This window comes from Fukomys damarensis, unplaced genomic scaffold (assembly GCF_012274545.1).
Source record: "Fukomys damarensis isolate Sample0158 unplaced genomic scaffold, DMR_v1.0_HiC HiC_scaffold_1, whole genome shotgun sequence".
Lineage (NCBI taxonomy): Eukaryota > Metazoa > Chordata > Mammalia > Rodentia > Bathyergidae > Fukomys > Fukomys damarensis.
The window spans coordinates 69,825,982-69,838,018 of record NW_022900913.1 but is presented as its reverse complement, the minus strand read 5'-3'; the positions used below and the strand labels follow the sequence as shown (position 1 = coordinate 69,838,018).

Here is a 12,037-nt window from a genome sequence, read left to right as displayed (position 1 = left end):
TTTTTTTTTTTTTTTTTTTTGGTACTAGGGATTGAACTCAGGACCTTGTGCTTGCAAGGCTGGCAGCAGCACCACTGAGCTAAATCCTTAACCTGAGGCTTACACTTTTGATGTGGGTTTCCCAAGGGACCCCCAGCCACAGGTTCAGAAGGAGACCCATCTGTACTGACAGTTTGCAGTGCTGGGAGGGAGCAGGAGCTGCAGGGACCCAGCCAAAAATAAAACAAGTGCTGGCCCCTTTTCCTCCTGGTAAAGATTCTTCCTCTCCACTCCCAGGAGGCCTAGCTGTCACTGGGGCTGGAGGGAGGAGGGAAGAGGATAGGTCTCTCCACCTCCATAGGTCCAGACTCTCGTCCCGAACAGGCACCACCATGGGAATCGCATCTACTGCCCTTGACCCAGTGCAGTTAGAGCAACCCCTTTGTCCTACAGCTCTAGAGTCACTTTTCATTTTCCCTTCTCCCACACCTAACATCAACAGCACCATCAAATCTCACCCTCAAGACACTATCTCCAGTCTGCCCAGGCCCTGACCACCCCGCTATCTCTGACTTGTTGCTCTGGAGGAAACCACCACCCTCAGCCTGGTGGCTCAAGCCCCTGCTGTGGTAGCTGTCTTCTTCCCTCTGCTTCCCTGCAATCTGTTCTCCACACAAAGCCAGGTGAGTCTGCTTTGAAATGCAAGTCTTCACCAGTCACAGTAAAAAAAAGTTTTAGTAACATTGAGATCATGTAAAATATAAATCACTTAAGAATGGATCTAAAAAAATTAGGTACCATTTTTATTTTTTAAATTATAAAATTTTAATAAAATAATTTAAAGAAGACAAGTGAGGAGACAAATCATATTCTTGAATTAGAATTTTTCTTTTTCATGGCACTGGGGATTGAGCCCAGGGCATTTGCTCTGCTCTATGTCCCCAGGCCCCGCCCCCCTTTTTTTGAGATAGGATCTCACGAAGTCACTAAATTCCCCAGGCTGGCTCAAACTTGGGATCCTCTTGCCTCAGCCTAACATAGTATTGGGATTATAAGCCTGCACCACCATCTAAAGGGCTATTTTCATAAAGATTTTAGTTCTTCCCAAATTATATTTCCAATCAAATATGAACATATCTGTTAAACTTGATGCTAAGCTTGAAAGAAGGAAAGTTACAAAGGTAGTCAAGGCAGAATGGTAGAAGAAAAATATATGGGAGAGTCTTCCTAGATAGCACATTATTTATAAATTTATAAGTAATGCTATTTAACATTGGCAAAAAATAGACAAATTGAAAAACAGCCCAGAAAGAGACTCACATCTACATGGTGACTTCACTCACAACAAAGATGCTGTAGTTACGTAGCTAAAACAAATGTAGCTCAGTAGCTTTTTAATAAATGGAGTGAACGCTCCTGGCTATCCATATGAAGAAAACAAAATTTTAGTAAGTATATATCATCCCTTAGCTCAGAGGTTCCACCCCTTGCCTTGTAAGTGCAAGGTCCGAGTTTGATCCCCAGTACCAAAAAAAAAGGAAAGAAAGAAAGAGAGAAAAAATAACAAATCATTTCCAGGTGGACATAAGACTGAAAAGCAAAAGACAAATTCTAAAATTTTTGAAATAATTTTATGACCTCAGAGTACGAAGCAGCGTATGTCCCTGGAAAGTGTATTTCATAAAGGAATAGAGAGACAAATCAAACTTATGGAAATTAATCAGTTCAGTCACTAACAGAAATCACAACACAAGGAAATAAGGCCCAAACAAGAGAAAAATAATTGCAACAAAATATCAATGCCCCTAATATGGATTGATTGTGGCAAATCAATAGGATAAAGAAGACAGATAGCCCCACAGAGAAAAGGGTAAGAGATTGGAACAGAAGAGGGATCCAAGTTGCGATTACTCACTTAAAGATACTCAACAATGTCTGATGATGGTGATGGTGTGAGGTAACAAAAATGTTCATGTGTTGCTAACTGGTCACTGAACTAGTGTAGAGTTCATTCCTGCAGGCTCTGCATGTCCGCAGCCAGCAAATACTGTATGTAATCTACAGATGGCTTGAAGCACATGGGAGGGTGTGTGTTGGTCCTGTGTAAACTTCCTTCCATATCTGAGGAGCCCAGACCAATGCCCAAGGTTCTAATCACCTCGAGAAACAACATAGTGTCACCCAGTGAAGCTGAAGATGAGTGTCCCTTTGGACACACAGATTCCATTGCTAGAGTATATACACTACAGAAAGCCTTGCAAGCATCCCAAGATACGTGAACAAGAACAGCCCTAGCTGTACTGCTTAGAGTTGAAATTAACCTCAGCAGTACCTAAGGGCCCACTGGCAGTATCTCAGACAGGCACATAAACAGATGTTCACAGAACAGAATACTATACAGCAGTTGCCATGAACACATCCAACAACACAAAGGAAGTTCAGAAACATAATTTTGAGTCAATTAAACAAGTCTTAAAGAATATAATTCTATGTTGATAAAGTTTGCACAAAAGTAGATCACACCCATTAAAGAATTGAAATATATGGGGTAAAACCAGAAAGAAAAGGAAGGAAACAATAAATCCAGATGGGGACTGCAGTGTGTGTGCCTGTGTGTAAGGGAGGGTGGGGGCAGGATCACCAAAGGCCTCAAAGACAATGAGGGTTTCGAATGAAGAGAAAGGCAATGGCTCACAGGGCTGTGGACTTGATCCCTCCTACCCCACCTGCTTTTTCTGCATTGTCTTTTCTATCCACTGAACATGGAAAATCTTCCCAGGCCCTCAGGGTAGACAGGAGGGCCAGCCCTGACTTGACCCCACCCCGACCTCTCAGGCTGTGTCCCCAGTATGCCCCTCACCTGGTGCTACCTCGCTGCTATCCCCTGGGCCTCCTCCTCCAGACCCCGGCCAAGTGCATGGCTCTGCTTCCCTGTGACAGTGGAGCCTTCCTCAGCTCCCAGCCTCCCCTCTCACCCACGTCAGTCCTGGCCCTGGGCCCACACACCCCTTCCACTAGCCCAGACCCTCTACCAGTTCCTGGCAGCCAGTGGCCTCTCTCTGAGTATTTGTTGAATAATCAAATGGATGATGATGATGCATAAAATCACATTAAAATTGAGTGTTTAAGATGCATGTGGTGGCACACACCTATAATCCCAGCACCTAAGGGGCTAGGCAAGAGGACCACCAAGAGTTTGAGGCCAGCCTGGGCTACACAGCGAGTGCAAGATCAGCCTGAACTACATAGCAAGACCTTTCTCAAAAAAAGAAAAAAAAAAAAAGGAAAAGATGATAAAGCATAAAAGCCTTATTTAGCCCTTCAGAGAGGTGGGACAAGAGCTGGGTCAGCATTCTAAAAGGTTCCATTTTCTGGGGAGAGAAGGGCTGATCCTCAAGGAGCCAGGTGGCCCTGTTTGCCAAGAAACACTGGCTTTCAAAAGTCTCATGTGACTCAGACAAGGAAGTACGGCCCAGAGAAGCAGAACGGATCATAGCCCTGTGCTTCTCAGAGGCCAACATAGGGCTGGAAAGGGCGAGAATCACCCTTTCCAGGCTGCAGTAGAGTCACGCTCCCCAGCAGAAAGGACTTGGCCCATGGTGGGATATGAGGACTTGGCGGGGGAGCCTGGAGTGACTCAGAGGACCCCAGAGTGACGGCCATCAACACATACAGGGGCCCCCATCCTGCAGGTGCCCACTCCACGCAGCCTCTCTGCTGCTCTCCAGCTCCTCCCACAACTGGGAGCCCAGACCTGGTACTCAAGGTCACTAGGGCTGCACTGGCTTCTAGGCAGTGGCCGAGGTCCCCACCCTGACACCCTGAGAGCTGGGCCCCATGCCCACTCTGGCAGGAACAAGGTAGCCTACCTGGAGCGCGGTCAGGGCCTACAGGTGTCTGCTGGCATGGGTGCCTCCATCCCCAGGCAGCCCTGGGCTGCGGAAGGGCCCAGCCGCCCAGCAGCTTTGTTTCACTATGAATCACCAAGCTGGGCCTCTGCTTGCTTCCTGGAGAAAGCAGAAGTGGGACTGACAAATGCGGGGCCACCCCCCACAGGATGGCTCCTGAGTTCCCTGGTATGGCTCAGACTGCAGAAAGGGCTCTGGGACAGAGGACAGAAAGGGAAAGCGCAGCCCTGCAGTGCAAGTCTGACCAGCAGCACCTGCCTGTCCTTGCTGAGCCCCAGGAAGCTGAAGATGGAGGCAGGTCACAATGCCGAGGGAATGGGTCTGGCCACCAGCCCCCGCCCACCGGGCTCAGAGACCCTGGTCCTCTTTCCTCTTTATCCCAGACCTCACTGGAGCCTCTGACACAGATGACCAGTCACGGGTGATGGGACTGAGAGATCGTGATGATGACAGGAAAATGTAAATAATAGAACTGAGTTCTCTAAGCCAACTCACAAGAGCTACTAGGTACCCTCCAACCATGAACCGATGGAGGAAATGTGGCCCACACATACAAAGCAGTATTCGTCATAAAGAACGAAGCCCTGTCATTTGCAGGAAAATGGAAGGAACTGGAGCTCAAAAAACAAGCTACATGTTTTTTTCTCATACATAAAACCTAAAAAAAAACCTGGTATGAAAGTAGAAGAGAAAGTATTAGAAATGAGGAAGGGCAAGGGGGGAAGGAAGGGGAGGAGAGAGAAACAATGGGGTGATGGGGTGGACCTGATGTAGTATGCTATATACATGTACAGATCTGCCAAAATGAAGTCCTTGTAACTAATATGCGCTAATAGAACAAAAGAATCAACTCCTCTAAGATGCCTTCTCTAGATACTCATGCATCTGAGACTGTTAGGATGAGTCTTTCCATATCATGCACTCAGGACAAGCAGACAAGCCTGTCCCCAGCTTACAGAAGCAGCCGAGCTCCCATGAGTGACTGTAAGTGAGAGACCACAGCAACATCAGAGCACTCTTGGGACAAAAGGATGAAAACGACACTGGTGATGAAGACTCAAATCGCCAACACAACCACATGGGCAGCCGGCAGCCAGAAGAGGCGATGTGCCCAGCTATGGTCTGGGCCATCAACCTGTGCTGACCTGGTCTCCACGCCCCAGCATCTCTCTTTCTGTCCATGACATGAAACATGGATGCCCGGAGGGCACAGCACAATAGGACTTCAGGACTGTAACGGGAGGAGCGACAGGTACACACCTCGGCGTCAGGCATCCCATGCCCACCAGAGTGGGCTCCTCTTTCTCTTAAAGCAACAAATTAGAATTCATAGCTAGAACACTTCTGAGGCCCACTGTGCCATCATGGGCAAGGCAGGGGTTGTATGAGACCCTTCCCCAGCTGAGGCCAGGAGAGGCTGGACTCCTGGACTGTAGATCATTTGTTCCTTGGATGGAGTTGTGCTGGGCAAGAGAGTAGAGGATGAGAAGATAAAAGGTGCTGCCGGACAGGCTAAGGGAGAGAGCAATCCCCGGAGATGTTGGGAGACAGTGTTTGCAGTCTGATGAAAGCCTTCCCCCTCTCCCCAGTAAGATCGTGAGTAAAATCTGCAATAGAATGTTTAGGTCCCAAGAAAGGTGACACAAAGGCAAGTTATTCTTCAGAGAATTACTCAGGCCAAGACACAGGTTAATCCTCCTCCCAAGCCTTTGGCCCTGGGGTCCTGTTATGGCTTGAGGACAGGTCTCAAGGTGCAGGGGTTTGTCCTGGGGTGTAAGAGAGCCATAGTCCCCACCAGTGGGCACATCTGTAAGGTGTGGGGTGAGGCCTGTCACAGCCATGCTCTCCACACTGTTCCATGTGCCTGGGGTGATGATGTTCAAGGGCACCACTCACCCATGCACACTGGAGCCTCCAGGACAGCCACACCCCTGTAAGTCAACACAGTCCCTCTGGGGCAGCAGAGATGGACAGCTGGATGCAGTCTAACTCCCAGCACCCTTGTACCATCACACCATTGACAGCGCACTGCTAGAAACAAGGTTCTGGCCAAAGCACCTCAAATGTGAGGGTGACTTGTATGTCCACAGTGAGGATATGCGGGGAGCAACTGGCTTGGAAAGAGAAGAGGTGCAGCAACTAGCAATAAGAAGGTGAGGACACGTTTTTGGAAAGAAGCTCATGAGAAACAAAATCTTTTCAGCAAAGGGTGCCAGAATCGCATGAATATCCATAGCAAAATAGATCAAAGCCCCTTTGTCGGAAATTACCTGACCATAAATGCACAGGTTTATTTCTGCTTTCTCCATCCTGTTCTATTGGTCAGTGTGACTTCTCCTAGGCCCAGCCATGATGTTTTGACTATTGTAGCTTTGTAACATATAGTATAGGACATCCAGCTTTGTTCTTTGTCCTCAAAATTCAAAGTCTTGCCGGGCATGGTGGTGCACGCCTGTAATCCCAGCACTCAGGAGGCTGAGGCAGGAGGATCAATGTGAGTTCGAGACCAACCTGGACTACATAGTGAGTTCCAGTTCAGGCTCACTACATAGTGAGACCCTGTCTCAAGAAAAACACAAAAAAATTCAAAGTCTTTATGATTCTTTATGAATTTTAGAGTTTTTCCTATTTCTGTGAAGATGACTTTGGAATTTTGATGAGGGTTATATACATTTTTAGACACAAATTGAAACATTAAAACTATAATACTCCTAGCCGGGCATGGTGGCGCACACCTGTAATCCCAGCACTTGGGAGGCTGAGGCAGGAGGATTGCTGTGAGTTCGAGACCAGCCTGGGCTACATAGTGAGTTCCAGGTCAGTCTCACTACTCACTACATAGTGAAACTCTGTCTCAAAAAAAAAAAAAAAAACTATAATACTCCTAGGAGAAAACAGGAAACTACCTAAGCAACTAAAAGTAGACAAAGATTTTCTGGACAGAATATAGAAAGAAATACATGCAAGAGACAGGTTGATGATTCAACTTCACCTAAATTAAAAACTTCTGATTAAAATGAAATGGAAAGACAAGTCACAGACTAGAAGAAAAGCGCCTATCTGTCCAAGGGCATATCCAGAACAGGCACAGGATTCCAGCAAATCAATACCAAAAAACATAAGTAACCCCGTTAAAAATAGGCAAAAGACACAAATGAACAACACCCCAAAAATGTGAAGGACCAGAAAGTATATGAAAAACCACTCAACATTAACCATCAGTGAAGTATGAATTAAAAGCACACTGAGATTTCACAGCACATCCAGTCGATGGCTAAGAATAAGAAGATCATTCACACTAAGTCTTGGCTAGGATAGGAAACAACTGAAATACTCCTACATTGCTGCAGGAAAATATGACAATACATCCACTTCTGAATGCTGCTTAGCAGTCTCTTACAGAGTGGAACACATTCTCTCCAAGTGAACCAGCACTTCCCCTTCTGAGTACTCACTCAAGAGAAATGAAAGGACATGTCCACCTATTCATCCTCCCAGGCATGAAAATTTACAACGGCTTTACTCACAGTAACTAAAAACAGATGCAACCCAGATTTTGACCAGTACATAATGGAATGAAAAATTCACGGTAAATTCCTTCAATGGAATTCTATTCAGCAATACATAAGACACAGGCATTCATATATTCTGCAACTTGAATGAATCACACAGGTACAATGTTTAAATGAACAAAATTAAACACAAAAATATATGGTGCTGGGCTTCTATTTATATGAAATTCACTCACAAACAAAATTAATCTGTGGTGGAAAAAGTCAGAAAAGTTGTTGCCCTGGCAAGTGGTGTGTTGGCTAGAAAGAAACTTAATGGGACTCTGAAGTCACAAATATATTTAATATTGTCCCAAGAGTTTGGGTTACACTGGGGAGCAGTTTGTCAAAAATCCTACAATTTCAGATGTGTACATTTAAATATGCATAAAGTTTTACATTAAAAAATTACAAAATTATTAAATAGGTAGAGGTATACAAACAGCATGGCAAGATGTTGATCACGGTTGGAGTTGGATGACGGATGTGTAGCGGTTAATTATGCTATTATATTAACTTTATAGATGTTTAGGGAGTTCCACAAAGAAAGCAAGAAGGGAAGGCTCCATTTACCAGAAGTTAAAATTCTCTCCAAATCTTTTGTCACGGAAACAACGTCTCACATGGAAAGAGGACGGTGGAACAGAGTGAAAAATCCAGAAACAGCATCAATCGCATGTGCAACTTTAGATGCACAGTGGTGACATCTACATTCCACAGGGAAAGAGGCCTGTTACTTACTGAGTGGGGTCAGCAAACCAGGTGGACGTGGACGAAGAAATAAAATGCCATTCCTTTCTTATGACTTTGTAAAAGCCAAAGAACCCACTGTTGACATATAAAAACAAAACCACACAAATAGTGAGGAAAAAAATAAAGAGGATCCATAAACATGGGGCAATGAGGTCCAGCACAGGAGGGTGGCCCTGGCAAGTCCATTCCAAAGAGGTGCCAGGCTCCAGGTTATGGTTCACACATGCTTGAGACCCCCAGGAGGAGCATCCCAGCCTGGATGGGGACACAGGAGAACCTGGGAGATGGAAAGATAGCCCAGGTTTATTGAGAGATGGATGGGATGAGGCGGGGGAGGAATGGTTGTTTCCGGTCAGGAGGGCAGATCAGCTCCACCTGCAGTGAGCGATGGTGGAGAGGGCCAGGCAAAGCATTTGCGTGGCCTCCAAACACCCACACCACTGGCCCCCACCAAACCCTGTACCAAGATGCCCACCAACAGGTGCCTGGTGAGGTCACAGTGGGACCATGCCAAGACCTCAGGATGATAGCCCTTGCCAAGGTCCTCCCAGTCCAGGAAGGCTGCTTCTCCATTCCCAGGCCCAGATGGCCCATGCCCAGGAGTCCTGATGCTTTGCCTGAAAGTGAAGAAAGGAAATAGCCAGGACCAGGACAGCCAACACCTCCCCAGTAAAGAGAGAGCGTGCTAGGATAGGCTGAGTGGGGCCCAGAGGGGAGGACTGATCCCTGGAAGGATGCTGAGGGCTCTGGATGGAGCTGTCCTCAACACTTCTGGGTTGAAACCAGGAAGATGAAGCAGGGAATGGCAGCCAAGGCCCTGGTGTGCACCCAAGCCTTTATGATGAGTCACATCAACAGCCATGGAGAAGTGAAGCTAGGGTCCTGGGGCGAGGGATGTGGAGGGGCCGGGCAAAGAACAGAGACACACTTGTCTCCACTGTAAACCCAAGAAAGGCTCTGAAGGAGATGCCCCCAGCCCTGCCAGCCAGGGGCTTGGTCCTCTTCCCTGTGCCTCAGTGGGCCAGCTTGGGCCACAGCTAGCAGGACATATGATGCTGTAGCAGAAGGCAGCCAGGACCAGTGGTTCTGAGTTTCCCTCACCTGAGGCCCAGGCTCTCTGAGAGAAGCTCTCTGTCCCTGCACCCCTATGTGAATGGGTAAACACCTGTCCAACCAGATGTGACCCTGGGGCCACAGCCAGTGGTAGAGATCAGATCTCAGGAGGTCAGAGCAGGGGACCCCAGAACCAAGGACACCAGCCACACTGAACAAACCCAGCTTCTGGGCTGCAGCATCGAGGAACCTGGAATGAGGATGCTGGGATGGTGGCGACCTCATCAGGGTCCTCACTGCTAGAACCCTGGACCAGCCTCAGCCCCTAAGGGGCCCCCTTTTGCTGGCCATTGGCAGACCAGGAGGGGTGGGAAAGGAATGTGCATTAAATCGAGGTCCCTGGGCTGACAGGGACAGCAGCACCGAGGGAAGCCGCTAGGTACCCTAGGAGCAGCAGGAGGGCAGTGCTCACCCTTCCAAGTGGAGTGGCTGGGCTTCTGTGCTTGGACAGTGGCCAAGGGCCAAGGTGAAGACAGATGAGAGAGAGCCAAGGGAGGGACGGCCTGGTCACTGGGCACAGAGCTTCTGCCAAAGCTGTTTGCTCATCACAGCAGCTTTGGGTGAGAGAGGAAGCTGGCCAGGGTGCAGGTGGGGCCAGAGAGGGGGCCAAAGCCTGGAGGAGGAAGGGATGGTTCACAGATCAGACACGCCTTGCTGGGGTGGGCCAGCAGCAAAAGGCGAGGTTGAGAATCAAGCCTGTGGTCTCAGGCATATGCTTCACTGAACTGTGGCTCTTCCCTCCTCGGAAATGCAAAAAAGCAGAGCTTCTCCATATAGACTTGGTCACCGTGAGAATTAATCAGAAGGAGGGGGTAAAGCTGTCCAGGGTCCCTGCTCCTGGGCCCATCAGTGACAAGAGGGAAAGGCAGGACCAGGGTGTGTCTGGGGAAGGCTGTAGTCACCCACCCTTAAAGGGTCCATGGGACAATGTGCACCTTCAGCATGAGTTTCCCATGTCTGGGGCCAATATTTGTTAGGTCTTCACCTTTTACTGCAAGGAACAGCAACCTGAGGGTCAGCACCCCAAAGGCAGGCTCCAACAGGCTCCACCCCACTGAGCCTCTGCGTGGCATGTGCACATCCAGGGCAACAAAGATTAAAAGGTGCAATCCTCACACGGTGTGCACATCTGTGGTGCAGAGAGGCACAGGATGTGGTGTCTGCCCGGAGTGACAGAAGCCCCTGCTGGTAGGGGACCAGGAAGCTGTGGGACTGTGTCAATTTGGGATCCGTGGGCAGGCACAAATTCACCTGAAGGGGTGTGGGTCCAGGCGGAAGGAGCAGAGCAGTTTTTAAATAGATGTGCTTCTTCATTTATAAAATCATACCTGCCCATGGCAAGCTGCATTTGGTGTATAAGAACCTAAGAAGTTGCTTCCCTTTTGCTGGTGTCCTTTGGCCACCTGCCTCAAACATCACAAAGATCAAAGGGAATGGAATTAATATGAGAAAATGAAAAAAATGTCAACAAAGTCTTCATAGATAGGGAGGGATGGAGCGGTTGAAGGGAGGGCAGGGGAACGGGGGAAAATGAGAACCATGATGGTTTATGTAAAGGTGCAGATTTCCAATGATGAGTGTTATTATATTGTATACCTTAAATGTATGGTAAAATTAATTTTAAAAAATCACAAAGAGTAACTGTGTTTCAGACCTGGAGATTACTTCTACCACAGCTCTAATTAACACTGTTAGGACACTTTGAGGTCAGGCTTTACCCTTGGGCCTCAGACCTGAAAAACTAGAAATCATCAGGCTTGCGCCATCTTCCTTTTTCCTACTCTTTCCTGATTTGCAATTATAGGCTCATTTTATTTTGCTAAAAGTGGCCTTTTTGGGCCTTGTTCATTACACTTTTGTATATCCTTCCAGGAATTTCCCCTATGACTTTAAATACTTACATGCTGTCTTTCGTGTAGCAAACTAAAACACTGTTCACTACTCTGAAAAATACAGACATCAGCAGAGTTAGTCTTCATTTCCTTCTCATCCACCAATTTTTTGTTTCCTTCATTATTTTTACATCATCGTTATTTAAAACGTAGTATTAGTGTTAGCTAACTCAAAGACTTTTACTAGCTCTGTCTATAGCTTGACTAGAAAACTAACAAACAGCACTACAATCCTGTGATTCCAAATATAATCTCTGTATAATTTTAGTTCCCTGTGATCAACTCAGAAAAATAAAACAGCAAAATTAAATTATATACTTAAATGACTTCTTTTGAAAACAAAGGTAGCCAGGCATGGTGGCGCACACCTGTAATCCCAGCACTTGGGAGGCTGAGGCAGGAGGATCACTGTGAGTTCAAGACCAGTCTGGGCTACATAGTGAGTTCCAGGTCAGTCTCAACTACATAGTGAGACCCTGTGTCAAAAAACCAAAAAAAAAACCAAAACAAAGATAATACATATTTAAAACATCCGTAATTTTGTTACATCCATAATTTCTAAATCAATGAGTCTACCTTTCTGCACTGCTATGATCACTGCTCACTTTGTAGTGTGTCACACTTCCTTTACATCAGGAAAACAATGTTTGGTGGCTGCGCTTGAACCCAAGGCCTCATATATGCTAGGCAAGTGCTCTACTACCAAACTACACTCCCACTAGAAAAATAAATGTATAATAAATTTAGATATATACATATATATATATATATATATACACACACACACACACACACACACACACATACATACATACTGGGTGGTCAAAAACAGTGAATGCTT

The 12,037-nt window shown here is 46.8% G+C and overlaps 1 protein-coding gene across 1 annotated transcript in view; it reads right to left on the bottom strand.

Moving 5' to 3' along the window:
* The window catches only part of Wdfy4 (WDFY family member 4), a 247,344-nt gene extending 243,415 nt beyond the window's left edge, over window positions 1-3,929 (bottom strand). The window contains exon 1 of the mRNA XM_033761851.1: window positions 3,849-3,929. The gene's annotated coding sequence lies outside the window, so the exon portion shown is untranslated. The remainder of the gene's footprint in view (window positions 1-3,848) is intronic.
* Window positions 3,930-12,037: the final 8,108 nt, after the last annotated feature.